Here is a 15,717-nt window from a genome sequence, read left to right on the forward strand (position 1 = left end):
GGACAGCGAAGGTTACATACAGAACACGGATAACATTCTAATCATTTATCACGTAAATAGAAAAACGTATGAGAAGAAAATCACTTACAATAGGAACATCCAATCCAGCAATCCCATTATGAGATTTAATTGCAAGCTGTCCAGAATAGATGTAAAGGATAAACATAGACTAAACGCATATAAATATTGGCGGTTATAACAAAAGAAAATGTTTCGGTTAAGTACACATCATAAAATTGAACCATTGTTTAACTCCTCGGTAGCATGGCATTCTCGTCCTGACCTCCGAAGCGTAAGGTTGTCCAAAAATCGGCTGCCTTCCCGAAAACTGCTAACAAAGTCATAAAATGCGATACGCACTGTCAACTCACAGTTAAGCGCGCCGCGACTACCAGCGACGCGAAGTGTAGTGCTAAGACAGGAAGTGAACGCAAAGAAGTAGAATAAAAAACTACATAGACATTATAAAAATAGTGCAAAACAGGATATAAAGTGACCAAGTACACGCCACTTATTAAGAATGCGGACCTCGCCACACAATCCAGCTCAAGCATAATGAAACCAGGAACCTTCATACAGGACCAAGGTCCATATCATCCCCCCGGCCCAAGCTAAAGAAGTACTGAAACAAATTCAGTCAACAAAGAAAGCAGCCTCCCCAGCACCCATGGAAACTGAAGCCACCATCGCCAATGTACCCACAGCCAATTCCTTCGCACTGCTTAGCCAGGCACCCGAAAATCCACCGGAAGCCCCTATCAGGGAAAGACCACCGCCGCTAGTTCTGAATGGGACGCCGACAGACATCAAATCCTTCATCGGCGAGCTCAACAAAATAACTAACCAGTACTATCTAAGAAATACTGGACGAACCACCCAAATCCACGTAAAAACGATATACAACCACCAAAAAATCACACAACTATTGAAGGGAAAAAACACTGAATTCCATACCTATGGATACAAGAACGAACAAAAAAGAAAATATGTTATGCAGGGACTACCAGGTACATTCTCTGCGGAGGACATTAAAGCTGACCTGGAACAGACTCTTAATAAAACAGTCACAGTGCACCAAATGACAAGAACGAGCGAACAAGGCACAAAAACTGCTCTCCCTCTGTACATAGTCGTAACGGACCAAGATATAACGCTGGGCCAACTACGCACAATAAATGCAATTCTACACCATAAGTATACGTTCGAGAAGTACACAGCGAGAAGCACGGTAACCCAGTGCTTCCGCTGCCAGCTTTTCGGACACTCTAGCAGTCATTGCAACCTTAAGACACGCTGTGTAAGGTGTAGTCAAAATCACAGCAGTAAGGATTGCAACAGGACATCCAACACCGTCAAGTGCGCAAACTGCAACAACGCACAGGTGGCCAGCTACAGACAATGCCCAGCACGTGCAGCCTACGCAGAGAGAAAGACTACGCGTCTTCCATCCAGACTTCCACAAATCACAAACCATACACCCCTTGCTTCCCAATACGCCAGCAGAACCATCACCAGCGTATCTTACGCCGACATTGCAAGGCGAAGGATACCCCCCCCCCCCCCCCCCTCCCCGCCACCGAGGTCAACAGCAGCCCAACCTCCGAGGCTCACTCAGGCCAACAACCAACCTACCACCGGACTCGCAGCTGACCTGAGGGAACTTTACGAAGAACTGAAAGAGCTCAATATATACCAACTTATACACGACATCAAGACACTAATTAGCGAATTCAAACAGGCAACATCAGGTATTGACAAGGCGCAAATTTTAATCAAATACGCACGCATTTTTGAACACAATGGCCCCTAAAACACATCACACATACAAACTCATGACCTACAACATACAGGGACTAAGCAGTCATGCACTCGAACTCCGTCATTTACTCAACGCAAACCAGATCGACATTGCCATCATCACTGAAACCCACCTCACACCCAAGACAACACACACAGGTACGACCGACCCTCCCAGGGGGGAGGCGTACTTATCTTAATTAAAAATCATCTACAACATCACACAATCCCTATCGCAACCCCTGACAGCACCACAATAGAATTAACAGCCATTAAAGCCAGGCTACACAAACATTACCTCACAATAATAGGAATCTACAATCCACCACGAAATAAACTCACAACACAAACCATCACCATTCTTTTACGAAACGGTCCCACAGTACTTATAGGGGACCTCAATGCAAGACACAGGCTCTGGCACTGCCAGTCCCAAAACCACAATGGCAAGATTCTATATGAACCAAATCGCAGTGCCACCTGGATTTCAATCTCACTTGCATTTTTTTACTCTCTATCTGCCCAACTTATTTTTACGTTTAGTTAATCAAAATTTAATAAAAATAATAAATGTATTATTTCTAATACACTGAAAAACAAGGAAAGAAAGCAAAAATCGAAAAAATATAAAATACACATGTTACTATAACTATAAAAATGTAAGAACATAAATATTATACAAGATAAACAAGAAAAAATATAATGAAAAATACAAAAAATATATTATACATTGTATATTTTATTTTAAAATTTATTTTAAAGTTATTTTATATATACTTAATACCTATGTATACAAATATATCGGTAACAAACATATAATATCTTAAAAGTAAAGGTTTCATTAATGAAAAAAACGAAGATATCATATTTTTAATAAAAATTGCAACCTATTTTTCATTTCTTCCAACTCCTTTCTTGTTTCATATTTCAGCTACTCGATCCACCTCAATACAAACCAAAAGAGGAGACAAAAAACAAAAAATAAAATTGCATATACTTTCATTGTACAATCTTTTGATTGATTTATATCTTAGCTACTCGATCCACCTCGATACAAATCAAAGAAAAGAAAGTCAATAAAAGCGTGAAAAAGGTTTCATTACTTCTGTCTCGAAATTACTAGCAGCAGAATGGCAAGTTGGCAGAATTATTTTAGAGGTTTTTGTATTCCTGAAAATAATTTAGATATAATTTATAAATTTACTAATTAAAAATACATAAATTCATTATTCTATTAATATATATTACCTATTCTCTTCTTCAACTTTTATAGCCCCTTCTGCATATGTATTACTAAAACAAAAAAATATGTATAGAAAATTACAAAACAATATAAAATATAATTTTAATTATTCTATTAGTATATATTACCTATTCTCTTCTTCAACTTTTACAGCCTCTTCTGCATATGTATTACTACAACAAAAGAGATATATATTATAGAACTATAAAATTGTATATAAAATTATAACAAAAAAATATGAAATACAATTTCACATACCTAGATAGTTCTCCTTTTTCTGTAGCTACATTTTGTTTTGCAATTACATTTGTATTATCTCTGAAAAGAATTTATTTATTAAATTAAATTGTGTCAAATAATTTAATCATTAAATGAAATTATGTCAAACTAACAATTATTATTAAACTTACTGTTGTTTAGTATCACGTCCCAATAATAGTGTTGGAACAGCATCTGGATGAAGGCTAGCTTTAACTTTATTAATTACATATATTTATATTATACTACTCAAAAGAAGCATGGCATCAAAAAATCATAAGGCATATTATAAGACATGTTATACCTGTCTTGTTCCTTTGGAAATTTAAAATAATGTTGCTTCACGTTGAATTGTTTTAAGCATCCCAGTATTGCACAATTTGACTTCTTTCTTATGTCACATTTTTTAATTATAAAATTAATGCAGCAACATCTGAAACAAAGCTAAGATCAAAGTGCTTCCAAAGAGAATATATAATTTAAAATATTTATATAAATTAACAATTTCCTTAAATTATTAATCAAAATACTTTTAGAAATTAACAACTATTTTAAATTGATTCTTTTTTGCTTCCTTTCCTTTTTCTCCTAAAATCTTCGAAATAGTTTGAACGTGCTTCAACGCTTTCAAGCAGCTTTCAACAGATATTGAATTCCCTCCAAATTCAGCTTCAGGTTTGGTTAGATATTCAATCGTCTTTTTGTTTGCTAAGAAAGAGAGAGAAAGAAAAACTAAAGAGCAAGTGAGGCAGAAGTTCAGATGGCACTGACACATTAAATTTTGTAACACAAAATCGGGCAAGTTGCGCTACTGTATACTGTGCTATTACAGCCGGCTTCTCGGACCACCTACCAGTCATCTACGACCTTCCAGCCCGCCCCCCTCCACTAAATCCTCAACATAACAGACCACAATTCAAAGCAGCAAACTGGAAAAAATTCAGAAAAACAATCAACGACCTAATCCCAAACACGAAAGCCACTATACACTCTGCTGAAGACATCGATCCCGAAATAGTCTCCTTCAACAAAATCATAACGCAGGCAGCGACGCAAACTATCCCACACAAACGCCACAACCTACGCACACAAACTCTACCCCCACACATAATACACGCCATCCGAATTAAAAACAAGGCCCGAACACTCTGGCAAAGACATCAAGAGCCAGTCCTCAAAACTATATACAACGCACTCACTAAACACGTACATCACCAACTAACGCAATGGAGAAACCTACAATGGGAAAACAAGCTCCGCTCATTAAACATAAACGAAAAATTCTGGAAAATAGCCAAATACTTTAACCAACCGAACCCCCACCAAAACCCCCCAATTACCAGTAACACCACAGCGTATACCGACAGAGACAAAGCAGAAACACTAGCAATACATTACGCAAAAATCCACCAAACTGCACGTAACAATGGCAACCAATCCTTTACAGCTCAAATAAATGCACGTACCAGCAAACTACTAAACGATACTCACAGACTCAATCCCCCCTCCACACACCGTATCAAAGCAACATCACCCACAGAGATCCGGAACATAATAAAGAAGCTAAAAAACAATAAAGCGCCAGGACACGATAACATCCACAATATCCTGCTTAAAAACCTACCTCAAAAAGCAATAGTCAGACTGATCTACATAATCAATGCCACCCTCACACACAACTTCTTCCCCAATACTTGGAAACACGCTACAATAATCCCCATTCCAAAACCAAACAAAAACCCCTCCCTCCCATCGAGCTACCGACTCATCAGTCTACTCCTGTCCCTCTCCAAGGTAGCCGAAAAAATCATCCTATCCTGACTCAACGTACTCCTTGAGAAACAAAACACCATACCTGCCACCCTATATGGATTCAGACACAATCATTCAACCACCCACCAACTGCTGCGAGTCACAAGCGACATAAAAACGCAAATGTCGCTGAAAAACACAACCGCTATAATCCTACTCGACACCGAAAAAGCTTTCGACTCAATCTGGATCGAAGGACTAACACACCAACTAATAGAAAACAAAATACCGGAACCTCTAATCAAACTGCTCCACTCCTTTCTCACAAACCGAAGCATTGCAGTAAGGATCGGCCACGAAAAATCCTTAACACACACGATAGAGGCAGGAGTTCCACAAGGATCAGTACTCTCTCCAACTCTCTTCAACCTGTACACTGCCCACATCTTCCACAACCTACCAAAACTGACAAATATTGCAGGATTCGCGGACGACATTGCCTTGTACTCTGCTAGCTCTTCCCCCCACAAGGCACTGGCCAGGTGCTAAAACGCCGCGAACTCTCGGAATTCACATCGACAGTAAACTAACATGGAAACATCACATAGCAACAGCAAACAAAAAAGCAACAGCAACCCTCGCCCGATACTACAACCTCCTCAAATCACCAGCCCTCCCCGTTAAACTTAAAATTATCCTGTAAATAGTCTGTACATAGCCTGTAAAATAAAATAAAACTAACAGCACTAACATAGAATAAGCCCCACTAACACCCTAACACACTAACACACTAACCCCCCCCCCCCCCCCCCCCAACAAAAACAAAACCGACATATAACTAGGTTTTTAAAAATTGTTAAAAATTTTTTCCTAGACACACACAACAATACCCACAACACGTATTTATAAGACCTGAAAAGTTGCACTATCAATGTAAGCGCCAGATATCTCCGGATAGGGAACGCGACAATAGAAAGTAAGAAACATTGTAGCGATGAAATATTGTATACTCTGTAACCATCTAAGAAAACAAAACAAACAAATGTCAAATGTCAAATGTCCTCGGTAGTATAGTGGTCAGTATCCCATTCGTTCCTCGACCTTCGTAGGAGACGGACGTACGCTCTTGACCGCGCTACCGAAACCTTAGTGTTCTACGCCAGTGCTAGTCAAGTGACAGTTTGCGCATCGCTTCGATACGGAATCCCAGTGAGTCCCAGTGTTTCAGTCAAATAAAATAAACAGAAGGACAAGAAAAAGTGACAAAAAACCAGTGTCATAATAAACACAGACAATATCTTAGAAGGGGCTCCAACCCCCAGTCACCAAATCTCAACAGAGAATAAAAGTGCCAACATCAATGCAATAGCAACACTTATCAAGCAAAGAAATTTGCTAGAAAAAAGTAACGCACCCCTATTAACGTATGTTAATAAAGTGCTAAAAAACAATCACCATACCAAACGGCTATCTACAAAGCCTAATACAAATATAACCAGAAGTTTGCGAAAGACGGAGGCGAATATGAAAATGAGGGCAAACAAAGCCAAAACAACAGCATCACAAAAAACGGAGGAAAACGTTAAGCCCTCGTACGAGGAACTTTTAAAAATAATTGAAAACCTACAGAAAACCATAGAAGACATGAAGAAGCACCCAGAAGAAAAAGGGAAAACAAGCGACGAAGCCAAGAAAGAAGTAACGGATCAAGCTAAAAATCTACCGATGCAGGACAGCCCCAAAAAGCATCAGAACATAACAACTGACAAAGAACAGGAAAAACACCAACAACAATGGACGGCTGTGACAGGAGCCAAAAGAAAGAGCAGCCTAGCTACACAATCATCGATACCATCGACAACGGAATTTCCACCGATCAGGACAACCAAGGCCGCCCCCCTGCCAAAACAGGCCCCAGCAACCAGCAACCCCCAACAAGTGCAAACGAGCAAAAGGCCCAAATTCGAAAATGAGGTAAATGTTACCAATCCAATTAAAAAATCTGTCAAACCTCCCCCAATAGTAATATATAATGATAATAGCAGGAAAACAATAGAATTAGTTTCGAAAATTAACAAAAATTTTCATATAAAGAAAATTAACAATACGAAGCATCTCTTATACGCGGAAAATTTAACATTATATAAAGAAGTATGTACACTATTAAAGTCCTCTAACACTGAATATTTCACATACACTCCAAAAGAGGAAAAAGCAGTTACTGTATTATTAAAAAATCTAGAAGGCGACTTCGAACCCGAAATAGTATTAGATAATCTAAAAGATAAACAAATCGAAAACATTAAATTCCTAGCAGTAAAAAAATTTTCAACGCAGCGATCGAGAAACGAAGGGAAAAATCTGCCCATGTACCTAGTACAAATATCACAGGATAGTCAAATAAACAATTTAAGACAAATTAGAACTGTGCTACACTCCTTAGTCACATGGGAGAAATTAATTAAAAAAGACCGAATACAGTGTAAGAGATGCCAACGTATCGGACATGTTGCATTGAACTGCAATCTAAAATATAGATGCGTGAAATGCGAGCTGTCGCACAATCCAGGAGAATGCCCGCGATCTAGTAAAATGGACACTGACGTAAAAGGAGGGGAAACGTCAGAGCCATATTGTATCAATTGCAAACAGTACGGACACCCTGCTTCCTATCGAGGATGCCCAAAGTTAAAAGAATTAAAACAAAAAATAGAGGAAAGGAATCAACAAAAACTTGACCAAATGAAAAAAAAAGCCATTGCATACAATAATATAGTAAAATCTAATATCTCATACAGCGCGGTCACATCAAACAAACCATCCGTCCAAATTACGGCACGACAGGAAACACCGAATACACAAACACCCATAAACACAAATACAAACACAAACGCGACAAATCAACCCTCGCTCTTAGACGAAATAAAGAAAATTATTGCGCACACAATCAGCACACAAATCGCGAAATTAGCCGAAAGTATCACAACAAACGCGAACAAAATAGATATTATCGCAGAAGCCCTCGACATAAACTGGTAAAATGCCTTCCAATTCGCAAACTCAAAACCAAACAAATAAATTGATTTTACACGACCTCAACATAATACAAATTAACGTAAACTCCATAATAACGAATGAAAGAAGAGTCACCCTCCTGGATTGTCTAACTAAATACAAACCGGATGTAGTTTTGTTATCAGAAACAAAACTAAATTCGAGACACAAAATTAGTTTTAACAATTATAGCTTGATTAGAAGAGATAGAGTAAACTCAAAACAAGCAGGAGGCACGGCAATACTAATCCGCAACGACATCAAATTTAAAAACATCCAGCCATACTGCATCAAAAACAGTACCTGTTTCGAGTCCACCGTATTAGAATTAAAATTTCAAAACAACCGCAAACTTTACCTAGTAGCGGCATACGCGACTAGCAATTGTAAAAAAGAATTTATGATGGAACTAAAAGAACTTTTCGACACCTTAGAACTAAACAAACCGGACAATTACTACATACTAGCCGGCGATTTAAACGCCAAACATCATGCATGGGGAAACTCAATTAATAACGCACGCGGGGTCTCTCTGAACAAATGGATCCTAGAAAATCAAATCGCATATAAAATAGAACTATACAGAACAGCAGTCCCCTCCTATCCAAAAAGCGGTGCATTCATAGACCTGTGCCTCGCTGATAATAGAATTTCCTTCCTCAACACGGAGGGGCTTAACCTGCTTAAATCCTTCAAATACGACAGCGACCACAGAGCTTCCATACTAACCATAGCTATACCATCGACAGAGTATTTCCTACTCGACGAGACAACCCCACTAATCAAGTATGACTTCAGCAGTACTGACTGGACAACATTTAATGACTTTTTAATCAACCACGACCAGCAGATTATCCCCAATAACAGAAATTTAACGACAAACGAAATTGATAATCACATTGATACACTAAACAAAAGCATCCTGCAGGCTATCGAAACCACTGTCCCGCGAATAGACCATGACAAAAACTACACAGACAAATACATTACACCTAAAATTAAAAACCTCCGAAAACAAAAAAGTTACACAATCACCCAGATTAACAGATTGACGAACCCACGGAATTATACCTCAGCCTACGACTCCATAGTTAGCATGTACAAAGAAACACTCAAAATAATTAGATACGAGATTAAGAAAGCCTTTCAAGAGTCAGTAAGTAATTACTGGTCAAGAAAGGTTAGTAAAATCTCCATCAAAAATCCCAGCGAACTATTCCCGTCCGTAAATAGCATATTCAGACCAAAAGACAGCAACGAAATAGACATCCTGAAAATCCACACCTCCAACACAGATCTCCTGAGAAGAGCCAGAATCAGCCCACAGAATCTACCGATCGAACACGGCAGACTTCTTATCACAGACACAGTTCACAAGCTAGACGTTCTCGGCACCCATTTCGAATCGGTCCACACTCAAAACGCACACATGGGAAAACCACAACTCTCCAACTTGATACAACAGAAAGTAAATTCTCTGAGACAAAAAATACAAAGAGACAGAGACGAGAACATTACAGTATGTACATTCACAGACTCAAACGTAGCAGACTGCCCAAACGTGAAGTCGATCCCTCCCAACTTCTTCACCTCATTTGTTAAGCTAGAGAACACCTTCAGAAATTTAAATAACAAAAAATCGGCAAGCTTTGACGGAATTCCGAATATTGTATTAAAACACTTACCGCGACAATACATACTCCATTATACAATTCTTTTTAACAATTGCCTAAATTCGGCACATTTTCCGGCAGCTTGGAAGACTGCCAAATTAATAACAATCAAAAAGAAAGGAAAAGACAGTAGTGACCCTAATAGCTATCGTCCGATCAGTCTTCTTCCAAACATTAGCAAAGTCTTCGAAACCATAGTAAACGATTCGATTGTTAACTTCAGCAACGCGAGCGATATAATTCCTGAATGCCAATTCGGTTTCCGACATAAACATTCCACAGTCCACGCGATCACGAAATTTACCTCCGATATTTGCTGGGCCAGGAACGCGGGCGATTGCGTCGGAGCAGTGATGATAGATCTAGAAAAAGCATTTGACACAGTCTGGCTGGATGGACTCTTTTACAAACTCCTCAAGAAGGATTTTCCTACTCATTTGATAAAAATTTTATGGAACATGCTACATGATAAAAAATTTTACGTAACAAACGGACAACAAAAGTCAAGTAGAGCCTTCAATATAGAAAATGGCCTACAACAAGGCACGGTGAACTCTCCTGTCTTGTTTAATATATTCATAAGCGATCTTTTAAGATTATACGGCCTAAATAACGGCGAGAACAAAATGGCAATAGCATTCGCGGACGATCTCCTAATTTACATCCGCGATAATAAAGTCTCAAAATTACAGATTCAGTTACAAGAAATATTCAATAAGCTGCAGGATTACTTCCAAACCTGGAAACTAAGAGTAAATATAAATAAATGCGAAACGATCTTGTTCAGACCATATATATCGAAAATCTCGGACGCGAACCAAGACGTAAGAACATACGCCTCGAAATTTCACATTCGCGACAATAGTAACACGAACAACAAAATACCACGGAAAGACATCGTTCGTTACTTAGGCCTTCATTTAGATTTTAAATTAAACTACAACGACCATATCCTAATCCAAATAGAAAAAGCGCAAAAAGCCTTCATTATCCACAAAAGACTCTTTTATTCCAAAGACCTCGATAAATGCGTTAAAATTCTCTGTTACAAGCTACTAGTAAGACCCATCCTGACGTACGGCTGCCCCATCTGGTTCAACATTAGCGCAGGCACCATGGAAAAGCTACGAATCTTCGAGCGGAAATGCCTGAGAGCCTGCCTTAACAAATACAGATCACCGGAATCCAACTACAAGAAAATGATCAGCAACTGCAAACTCTACGAAGAAGCAAAACTTATCAGGATAGACTTGTTCATATTAAAGCTTATAAGAAACCACTGGTCAAATATCAATAATATAACGTCCAATAGCCTCATCTACAGTGCTACGTATCCAAATCCATTGTACTTTGCAAAGGCAATGGAAACCGGATACACTCCACCCGAATCCTTTATCTACCTGGACAGCGAAGGTTACATACAGAATGCGGATAACATTCCAATCATTTACCACGTAAACAGAAAAACGTATGAAAAGAAAATCACTTACAATAGGAACATCCAATCCAGCAATCCCATTATGAGATTTAATTGCAAGCTGTCCAGAATAGATGTAAAGGATAAACATAGACTAAACCCAAATAAATATTGGTGGTTATAACCAAAGAAAATATTTCTGTTAAGTACACATCATAAAACCGAACCATTGTCTAACTCCTCGGTAGTATAGTGGTCAGTATCCCATTCGTTCCTCGACCTTCGTAGGAGACGGACGTACGCTCTTGACCGCGCTACCAAAACCTTAGTGTTCTACGCCAGTGCTAGTCAAGTGACAGTTTGCGCATCGCTTCGATACGGAATCCCAGTGAGTCCCAGTGTTTCAGTCAAATAAAATAAACACAAGGAGAAGAAAAAGTGACAAAAAACCAGTGTCATAATAAACACAGACAATATCTTAGAAGGGGCTCCAACCCCCAGTCACCAAATCTCAACAGAGAATAAAAGTGCCAACGTCAATGCAATAGCAACACTTATCAAGCAAAGAAATTTGCTAGAAAAAAGTAACGCACCCCTATTAACGTATGTTAATAAAGTGCTAAAAAACAATCACCATACCAAACGGCTATCTACAAAGCCTAATACAAACATAACCAGAAGTTTGCGAAAGACGGAGGAGAATATGAAAATGAGGGCAAACAAAGCCAAAACAACAGCATCACAAAAAACGGAGGAAAACGTTAAGCCCTCGTACGAGGAACTTTTAAAAATAATTGAAAACCTACAGAAAACCATAGAAGACATGAAGAAGCACCCAGAAGAAAAAGGGAAAACAAGCGACGAAGCCAAGAAGGAAGTAACGGATCAACCTAAAAATCTACCGATGCAGGACAGCCCCAAAAAGCATCAGAACATAACAACTGACAAAGAACAGGAAAAACACCAACAACAATGGACGGCTGTGACAGGAGCCAAAAGAAAGAGCAGCCTAGCTACACAATCATTGATACCATCGACAACGGAATTTCCACCGATCAGGACAACCAAGGCCGCCCCCCTGCCAAAACAGGCCCCAGCAACCAGCAACCCCCAACAAGTGCAAACGAGCAAAAGGCCCAAATTCGAAAATGAGGTAAATGTTACCAATCCAATTAAAAAATCTGTCAAACCTCCCCCAATAGTAATATATAATGACAATAGCAGGAAAACAATAGAATTAGTTTCGAAAATTAACAAAAATTTTCATATCAAGAAAATTAACAATACGAAGCATCTCTTATACGCGGAAAATTTAACATTATATAAAGAAGTATGTACACTATTAAAGTCCTCTAACACTGAATATTTCACATACACTCCAAAAGAGGAAAAAGCAGTTACTGTATTATTAAAAAATCTAGAAGGCGACTTCGAACCCGAAATAGTATTAGATAATCTAAAAGATAAACAAATCGAAAACATTAAATTCCTAGCAGTAAAAAAATTTTCAACGCAACGATCGAGAAACGAAGGGAAAAATCTGCCCATGTACCTAGTACAAATATCACAGGATAGTCAAATAAACAATTTAAGACAAATTAGAACTGTGCTACACTCCTTAGTCACATGGGAGAAATTAATTAAAAAAGACCGAATACAGTGTAAGAGATGCCAACGTATCGGACATGTTGCATTGAACTGCAATCTAAAATATAGATGCGTGAAATGCGAGCTGTCGCACAATCCAGGAGAATGCCCGCGATCTAGTAAAATGGACACTGACGTAAAAGGCGGGGAAACGTCAGAGCCATATTGTATCAATTGCAAACAGTACGGACACCCTGCTTCCTATCGAGGATGCCCAAAGTTAAAAGAATTAAAACAAAAAATAGAGGAAAGGAATCAACAAAAACTTGACCAAATGAAAAAAAAAGCCATTGCATACAATAATATAGTAAAATCTAATATCTCATACAGCGCGGTCACATCAAACAAACCATCCGTCCAAATTACGGCACGACAGGAAACACCGAATACACAAACACCCATAAACATAAATACAAACACAAACGCAACAAATCAACCCTCGCTCCTAGATGAAATAAAGAAAATTATTGCGCACACAATCAGCACACAAATCGCGAAATTAGCCGAAAGTATCACAACAAACGCGAACAAAATAGATATTATCGCAGAAGCCCTCGACATAAACTGGTAAAATGCCTTCCAATTCGCAAACTCAAAACCAAACAAATAAATTGATTTTACACGACCTCAACATAATACAAATTAACGTAAACTCCATAATAACGAATGAAAGAAGAGTCACTCTCCTGGATTGTCTAACTAAATACAAACCGGATGTAGTTTTGTTATCAGAAACAAAACTAAATTCGAGACACAAAATTAGTTTTAACAATTATAGCTTGATTAGAAGAGATAGAGTAAACTCAAAACAAGCAGGAGGCACGGCAATACTAATCCGCAACGACATTAAATTTAAAAACATCCAGCCATACTGCATCAAAAACAGTACCTGTTTCGAGTCCACCGTATTAGAATTAAAATTTCAAAACAACCGCAAACTTTACCTAGTAGCGGCATACGCGACTAGCAATTGTAAAAAAGAATTTATGATGGAACTAAAAGAACTTTTCGACACTTTAGAACTAAACAAACCGGACAATTACTACATACTAGCCGGCGATTTAAACGCCAAACATCATGCATGGGGAAACTCAATTAATAACGCACGCGGGGTCTCTCTGAACAAATGGATCCTAGAAAACCAAATCGCATATAAAATAGAACTATACAGAACAGCAGTCCCCTCCTATCCAAAAAGCGGTGCATTCATAGACCTGTGCCTCGCTGATAATAGAATTTCCTTCCTCAACACGGAGGGGCCTAACCTGCTTAAATCCTTCAAATACGACAGCGACCACAGAGCTTCCATACTAACCATATCTATACCATCGACAGAGTATTTCCTACTCGACGTGACAACCCCACTAATCAAGTATGACTTCAGCAGTACTGACTGGACAACATTTAATGACTTTTTAATCAACCACGACCAGCAGATTATCCCCAATAACAGAAATTTAACGACAAACGAAATTGATAATCACATTGATACACTAAACAAAAGCATCCTGCAGGCTATCGAAACCACTGTCCCGCGAATAGACCATGACAAAAACTCCACAGACAAATACATTACACCTAAAATTAAAAACCTCCGAAAACAAAAAAGTTACACAATCACCCAGATTAACAGATTGACGGACCCACGGAATTATACCTCAGCCTACGACTCCATAGTTAGCATGTACAAAGAAACGCTCAAAATAATTAGATACGAGATTAAGAAAGCCTTTCAAGAGTCAGTAAGTAATTACTGGTCAAGAAAGGTTAGTAAAATCTCCATCAAAAATCCCAGCGAACTATTCCCGTCCGTAAATAGCATATTCAGACCAAAAGACAGCAACGAAATAGACATCCTGAAAATCCACACCTCCAACACAGATCTCCTGAGAAGAGCCAGAATCAGCCCACAGAATCTACCGATCGAACACGGCAGACTTCTTATCACAGACACAGTTCACAAGCTAGACGTTCTCGGCACCCATTTCGAATCGGTCCACACTCAAAACGCACACATGGGAAAACCACAACTCTCCAACTTGATACAACAGAAAGTAAATTCTCTGAGACAAAAAATACAAAGAGACAGAGACGAGAACATTACAGTATGTACATTCACAGACTCAAACGTAGCAGACTGCCCAAACGTGAAGTCGATCCCTCCCAACTTCTTCACCTCATTTGTTAAGCTAGAGAACACCTTCAGAAATTTAAATAACAAAAAATCGGCAAGCTTTGACGGAATTCCGAATATTGTATTAAAACACTTACCGCGACAATACATACTCCATTATACAATTCTTTTTAACAATTGCCTAAATTCGGCACATTTTCCGGCAGCTTGGAAGACTGCCAAATTAATAACAATCAAAAAGAAAGGAAAAGACAGTAGTGACCCTAATAGCTATCGTCCGATCAGTCTTCTTCCAAACATTAGCAAAGTCTTCGAAACCATAGTAAACGATTCGATTGTTAACTTCAGCAACGCGAGCGATATAATTCCTGAATGCCAATTCGGTTTCCGACATAAACATTCCACAGTCCACGCGATCACGAAATTTACCTCCGATATTTGCTGGGCCAGGAACGCGGGCGATTGCGTCGGAGCAGTGATGATAGATCTAGAAAAAGCATTTGACACAGTCTGGCTGGATGGACTCTTTTACAAACTCCTCAAGAAGGATTTTCCTACTCATTTGATAAAAATTTTATGGAACATGCTACATGATAAAAAATTTTACGTAACAAACGGACAACAAAAGTCAAGTAGAGCCTTCAATATAGAAAATGGCCTACAACAAGGCACGGTGAACTCTCCTGTCTTGTTTAATATATTCATAAGCGATCTTTTAAGATTATACGGCCTAAATAACGGC

At 38.7% G+C, this 15,717-nt stretch overlaps 1 protein-coding gene across 1 annotated transcript in view; it reads right to left on the bottom strand.

The window, feature by feature from the left end:
* Positions 1 to 15,717, bottom strand: part of LOC143432211 (protein krasavietz-like) — a 215,391-nt gene that overhangs the window by 67,239 nt on the left and 132,435 nt on the right. The window lies entirely within an intron of this gene.

The sequence above is a fragment of the Xylocopa sonorina genome, unplaced genomic scaffold (assembly GCF_050948175.1).
Source record: "Xylocopa sonorina isolate GNS202 unplaced genomic scaffold, iyXylSono1_principal scaffold0059, whole genome shotgun sequence".
Lineage (NCBI taxonomy): Eukaryota > Metazoa > Arthropoda > Insecta > Hymenoptera > Apidae > Xylocopa > Xylocopa sonorina.